General features: G+C 39.9%; 1 protein-coding gene and 1 non-coding gene across 4 annotated transcripts in view; both read left to right on the top strand.

Annotated features, from left to right (window-relative positions):
* Positions 1–7207, top strand: part of LOC100686099 (zinc finger protein 84) — a 65110-nt gene continuing 57903 nt past the window's right edge. For 2 of the 3 annotated variants that reach the window (XM_038574573.1, XM_038574571.1), the window contains exon 1: positions 1–58. The gene's annotated coding sequence lies outside the window, so the exon portion shown is untranslated. The remainder of the gene's footprint in view (positions 59–7207) is intronic. The other variant, XM_038574576.1, reaches the window with a different exon arrangement.
* LOC119866284 lies at positions 733–863 on the top strand. Its single transcript, XR_005379604.1, has one exon. It is a non-coding gene; the product is annotated as a small nucleolar RNA SNORA71 (small nucleolar RNA).

The following is a 7207-nucleotide window of genomic DNA, read 5'->3' as shown; positions in this document are numbered from 1 at the left end:
CCAGTGGAAAGCCTGTCGGCTGCTTGGCATCCCAGAGCAGGAACGCGCTCCCCAAAATGTGAGTGTGCGGCGTCCTAAGTGGGTCGCCGGGAGGAGGCTTCTGTATCGTTTCCATTTTTCATGTTAGATCGAAGTCATTTACAAATTCACTTACAAAAGTGAGTTTTAGCACAGCCAACAGCACTGACAAAAGAAGTGAAAATAAATGAACAATTTAGGGAGAAAGAATGAAATTATGGAAACAGGAGGAAATTCATGAATATAAAGGTAGAAGTTAAGGGATTAAAACAACTTGATGAGCCAGTTTTTTTTTTTAAGGTTTCATTTATTTATTCAGGAGACACACACACACACACACACACACACACACACACAGACGCAGAGACACAGGCAGAGGGAGCAGCAGGCTCCATGAAGGGAGCCCGACGTGGGACTCGATTCCGGGACTCCAGGATCAGGCCCTGGGCAGAAGGCGGCGCTAAACCGCTGAGCCACCCAGGCTGCCCGATGAACCAGTTTTTATGTTTTCTTTAAGATTTTATTTATTTGAGAGAGAGAGTGAAAGAGAGAGCGGAGCGGAGGAGGGGTAGAGGCAGGGGGGGAAGCAAACACTCCCTCCACACCCACACCCCCAGCAGGGATTCCGGCACAGGGCTCCAATCCAGGACCCGGGATCATGACCTGAGCCACTCAGGTGCCCCGATGAATCAGTTTTTAAAAATAAAATATAGCAATTGCATTCGAAAGTGCTCACGGTCTGTCAGTGTCCTGGTCATTGATAGTGCAGGGAGAGGAGCTGCTGAAGGGCTTCCTCCTCTGGAGGGTCCACTCCCGTCTCTTCCAAATTCTGGGGCTTTCCCACACTTCCTCTTCCTCACCGCCTTTCAGGTGCTTCCTGGCACCTGCTGTCTTGCATTCTCTCAGGTTCAGTTTGGTTTCTGTTTCTGTGAGGCTTTAAAGGGGGAGCATGAGCGTGGGTCCTCCCTCAGTGCATGTCTGAGTTAGTTGTGGTCTTCTGACACTGGCCTCTAATTTAAATAAATTAAATAAAATATAAAACCTTATTTGAAGTTTTTATCAAAAAATGGGGAGGAACCAGCATTCCTGGGGAAATCACTATAAAGAACTGGCCATGTAGACTTCCATTCAAGTAGGGTTTTTACTTACAGACTATATTTATCATATATGTCACCTCTATTTCCTATGTCTTAACTTCCCATGAATGCTGCTGTTATCAACACATAACATTAAATCTTCAAGTTGCTGATCTTGGTCTCAAGTAAAAAGGCATCTTTATTAGCTAACTGGAGAACTGCGCTAGCTGGAAGCCTCCCTGAAGATTCTTCAGAAATGTTCAGGAGCCCATAAATGCTGTCAAGTGGACAGCTTCTTCCCAAGACCAATGGAACAGGGTCACCTCTGCAGCAGATGGTCAGGCTTCCTGTTTGTTTCATCCTCTCACCAGTTACAGTTTAGATTCCTCAGAGACACGAGTTACATTGTAAATACAGTACTCCATAGACTCTTTATCCTCAATAGTGTTCTTTGCCACTCAATCTTCGGGACCAGTCCACACCTGGGAACAATTTGCTGATGATATGACTAAAACTGACCATGAGGTTTGTAGTCACTTTCCACCTAATTTATGTTGGTACTAATTTCTTTTTATTTTAATTTTTTTTAATGTATTCATTCATGATAGACAGAGAGAAAGAGGCAGAGACATAGGCAGAGGGAGAAGCAGGCTCCATGCAGGGAGCCCGACTGGGAACTCTATCCGAGGATCACACCCTGGGGGGAAGGCGGCGCTAAACCACTGAGCCACCTGGGCTCCCCAATTGCTACTAATTTCTTGAGTTAAATTAGTTGATTACCTAAGTGAGTTGGATCAACTGCTAAGTATATTTTAAAAGACAAGCCTTTTTTTTAAGTAAGCAATTTATATTTTTCAAGGTTTTATTAAAATTCAGGTTAGATTACATTTAGCATAACAGTAGTTTCAGGTGTAGAATCTAGTGATTCATCACATATACAACATCCCATGCTCGTCACAAACACCCTGTTCATTTAAGTCGGCATTTCACTTACTACCCCAATATCAGGTTCTTCAGACTCTTCAGAATGGGGATAGGAACTTTCTCTTGAGTTATTCTGGGTAAAATTAGATCTTGGCTTACAACATTGCAATTGATGTGTAATGAAGTCTTAATGGTGTCTAAAGACTTTATTATGCTCATTAGGTTCATAGAGTCTTCAGTATGAATTCTCTGATGTTTAATATGGCTTGAGCAGTAAGTACACAACTTCCCACATTATGAATAGAGTTTATGTTTAACATAAATATCCTGGTGTTCAATAAGAGGTGAGTGACAATTAAAGGCCTGTGTATATTCATTGTATTTAGAGAGATCTTCTATCTAATAAGTTAGCTAATCTGATGTTCAGTTATGTCTATTCTGTATATGCAGGAATTATCTTCATAGAGTTTGATTCCAGCTTTAATTTTCTGAAATTGGGTTATAAATACCTAAAGTTCCTTTCAGATTTAAAATATACATAAGATTTTTCTCAAGTAAGAATTCTCAGATATAGACTAAGGTTTGTGTATTGGCCAAAAGAAGGCATTTTTTGGCTTGGTGCTGAAAGTTTGTCTTCTGATTTTTCTTCTCCATATACAGCTTTTAGATTCCTAATTCTCTCTGAAACAGGAACACTTTAGCTCATGGCTTAAAAGTTGTTCCATTATTTTGTGTGGGGATGAGTGATCTTTATAAAAATCCTACACTCAGTGTGAAACATGGAGGAACAAAAAACTACTTTGATTTACTACTACTTTGGAGGAAAGGAAATTCCATTTTGTTTTAAAGAATTATTTACTTTTAGTGCAAGCGAGAGAAAGCGCACAGGGGGAAGGGGCAAATGGAGAGTGTGTCCCAAGCTAACTGTGCACTCAGCATGGAGCCCAATGTGGGCCTGGACCCCACAATCCTGACCTCACGACCCTGAGACTTAGACCTGAACTGAAACCGAGAGTTGGACACTCAACTGACTGCATCACTCAAGCACTCCTGGAAGGAAGGGCATTTCTTTCTTTCTTTCTTTCTTTCTTTCTTTCTTTCTTTCTTTCTTTCTTTCTTTCTTTCTTTCTTTCTTTCTTTCTTTCTTTCTTTCTTTTTTTAAGATTTTACTTATTTATTCATGAGAGACACAGAGAGAGAGAGGCAGAGACACAGACAGAGGGAGAAGCAGGCTCCTCGTAGGGAGCCTGACGTGGGACTCAATCCCTGGACTCAGGATCACACCCTGAGCAGAAGGCAGATGCTCAACCACTGAGCCACCCAGGCATCCCAGGAAGGGAATTTCTATGCTAAAAATAGGATCATTAAACTTTAAATGATGTCAGTGAGATGTGAATGGCACAGATAGCTCTCAATAATGAATTTGCAGTCTAAAAATTGGATAGTGACCCTGAAAACTAGAAGATTTTTGTCTAGGAAAGTGAGAAAGGATATAAGGGAAGGGGGTAAATCAGTGATTTCCACACTTTGGCAAGCAGCATATTTACCTAGCAAATTTATTAAAAATACAAATATCCAAGCTTCATCCTCTAGATAAGGAACACATGCCTTAACAACCTGGTTAAGTGATTTTGTTGAATCCTAAGCATTGAAAACTACTGGATAAGATAAAGGGGGAAAGTGTAGGAAAACATTATGAAATTAAGGGATTGGAGAAGTTGGGGATCCCTGGGTGGCTTAGCAGTTTAGCACCTGCCTTTGGTCCAGGTTGTGATCCTGAGCCTGCCTTCGGTCCAGGGAATGATCCTGGAGTCCCAGGATCAAGTCCCACATCGGGCTCCCGGCATGGAGCCTGCTTCTCCCTCTGCCTGTGTCTCTGCCTCTCTTTCTCTGTGTCTCTCATGAATAAATTAATAAAATCTTTAAAAAATTCAAACCTACATGGTCTAAGTTGTGACTATAAAAGAAAACTATAACACAGGCCTATTTACTAAATAGTTTATATGGAATTTCTTTTTTTTAAATATTTATTTATTTATTTGTTTATTTATTTATTCATGAGAGACACAGAGAGAGCAGGGAGGGGCAGAGACATAGGCAGAGGGAGAAGCAGGCCCTACGCAGGGAGCTGGACGTGGGACTCGACCCTGGGTCTCCAGGATCACGCCCTGGGCTGAAGGCTGTGCTAAACCGCTGAGCCACCTGGGCTGCCCAGTTTATGTGGAATTTCAAGCTCAACTTTTCAAAATGATATAAAGACAAATTTTTCTAGCTAAAAAAAGATTTAGGTTACTATAACCCTATGCACGTGGTTGAACTCTGGGAATCATTTTTAGTATAAATACTACTTTTCACCACATTGCTTAAGTATATATAATTGACATGTAGTAAGTATAGGCAGTGATGCTATCCAGGGTGTGTCTGGAAAACAGTGGTTTTCCCTAGTTCTATTTAAAAACTGACTTTAGGGATCCCTGGGTGGCGCAGCGGTTTGGCGCCTGCCTTTGGCCCAGGGCGCGATCCTGGAGACCTGGGATCGCATCCCACGTCGGGCTCCCGGTGCGTGGAGCCTGCTTCTCCCTCTGCCTGTGTCTCTGCCTCTCTCTCTCTCTCTCTCTCTGTGTGACTATCATAAATAAATAAATAAAAATTAAAAAAAAAATAAAAGCTGACTTTATAATAACATGTTGATTTTTCTGCAAATCTTTAAACTTCTCAAGCAGTCTTATCTAGATGGTTTTACTGCCTTTAGTGTGGTAGAGGGGCCCTGGCATGCAGTCTCCCTCAGGACAGAGCCTCTCATTTTTCCACATGCCAGTTGTGTTTCTAAGGGACCATAAATGAGTCCCTCGGACGAAATTGCCCTCCGCTGAAGGGAGCTGCCTCACCCAAAATTAGCCTCTTGGATTCAGCCCATACCCCAAAACTGGGCACTATAAGGGTACAAAGTCTCCACTTCTTTACCTCACTTTTGTTCATCTCTGAATGGCCAGTTTCAGAGATTTTGTGAGATGAGCTGAGGCCTGTATTGTAAAAGCATCACTGCTCATTTTCTTCTGTCCAGTCCTGCTGCCCTCACTCCCTCCCAGTGGTAATTCCTAAGGGAAATCCCTAATATCCCGCCTGCTTATAAAGTCTGTTTCCTGCAAAACTCAACCTACCGCATGTGTATACTTCTGGTTCCAGCTAGGTTATAAATCTGTTATAAAAATAATTTGTCTCATCTTTGCTAATTCCCTTAGTATTAAAGCCCTAGGCTTATATAGTAGATATCTACAAGAACATAGAAATAGGAAGGAAGATCAGGGAAGCTAAGACAGGAAAGAAACTATTATGAGAAAGACCATTCCAAAAAATAAAAAAATAATTTAAAAAAAAGAAAAAAAAAGAAAAAGACCATTCCAAAAATGAAGAAAGAGTTTTTCTAGGCAAATTCCATATAAATTAATCAACCAATCCAATATGTAATGAGAGCCTACTGTTTCCAAATTTGGGAACAAAAATAGATATGAGCACTTTTAAGTAGAAAAAAAGGCAAATAGGAAAAAATGATATATGATGTAAAGGCTATAGGGATAATTTATATGGCTCAAATTACAAATCATACTTTGGAGGCTTTGAGACATGACCCGAGCACTGAAAACGTTACAATGCTTTCTCATGCTGTGACTTTCCTAATTAACAGGATTAATCCATTACTGGAGGAGTCAGTAATTCTAGAACTAGACCTGAGAAATTGTATTTTTGCCTTTTTTACATCCATTCCCTTTCTTTCAGTAATTTATCTCTATTTTTTAGGGAAACAACCCTTCTCTTGTGTTTAGTCTGTGTAGTTTCAGTGAAGCTTAGAACAATGAACTATTGGTTTTATCCAAGCCTGGATAATTAGTCATTTTGACTCTGTCAGGGATGGGTATCTGACCTTATGAAAGTCAATCGCTCCATATTTGCCAGAACTATTACAAAAGTATGTGTATTTCCCTCTGCTACTTCATGAGGAAAGCTTGACTGAAGATGAGGCTGACTGGGAAGAATAGAGAAAGGGAGACCATAGTCTATAGGTGATTGAAGTCCTGGATCCAGCCATTCTTGAAGCTTGACTTCTTCAGTTAGAAAAGGTAATACATTTCCTCTGTTAGTTTAAACTACTTTGAGCTATATTTCTGGCATCTGCAATCAAGAGTCTTAATACAAACTTAATGAATTATATATGGTATTTCCAGCATCAGTTCCCATACCCATACTGGAAAAAGGCAATCACATGTATGTATTTATCAATTGTTGCAACTCTGCTTTCTTTAATGCATGCAGATCTCCCAAGACTATCACAAATCTTCTGTGAACAGAATGTTGTCTTTTTTTTTTTAATTTGTAACCTCTACACCCAGCTGGAACTCATGACCCCAACACAAAAAGTACAATGCTCTACCAACTGAGCCTGCCAGGCACCCTTCAGAATGTTATCTTTGTATTCAGTTCTAGCATATCTTACATACTGAAATGTCCTCACTGGTCTCCACTTGTCTGTATACTGTCATCTTACAGTATACAGATGTCTATTTCTCTCATGGACTTTTCCAGAATGTCTTTCTATTCTTTTATACCCAATTCCAACCCTAGATCCTAAAATAGTTTTTCCCTATTCCATAAAAATAGTTCTGCATCATTTTAGGCTAGTAGAAGCTTTTCACCATAATTCATTCTATCATAATTGTGAATAAGGAGACTTAGATTAGCAGGAGACTAAAGTTCCTAATATGGAAAGGTCTGGGAAGACTGTAGCATTGGGGACAATGCATTTACATTTATGTAAATGACATAAGATAGCAATCTGGATTGCCTAAGAAAGGTCTTTTTTTTTTTATTTTTTTTTTATTTTTAAGAAAGGTCTTAAGAGGTAAGTTTGCTTCAATCAGAGAAGTAGACAGAATATTTTTTGCAACTTGCCACAAATGTAATCCGCTTGGGAGTTTAATGAGACTATAACCAAGTGAGTAGGTCTAGATTCAGATAGGAAGGGGAGATTAAATTGGAGGTAAGTTGAATAAAGAAAACAGCTCAGGATTTGGATTTCCACCTATCTAGACTTTTTGATATGTTGCATTTTCATTCTAATTCAAAGTATTTTCTAATTTTCTTTGTGATTTTTTGAGCTAGGAGTTACTTGACTTAATCTGGGGATTCCCTAC

Source organism: Canis lupus, chromosome 26 (genome assembly GCF_011100685.1).
Source record: "Canis lupus familiaris isolate Mischka breed German Shepherd chromosome 26, alternate assembly UU_Cfam_GSD_1.0, whole genome shotgun sequence".
NCBI lineage: Eukaryota > Metazoa > Chordata > Mammalia > Carnivora > Canidae > Canis > Canis lupus.
This window is presented reverse-complemented; position numbering and strand designations above follow the sequence as displayed.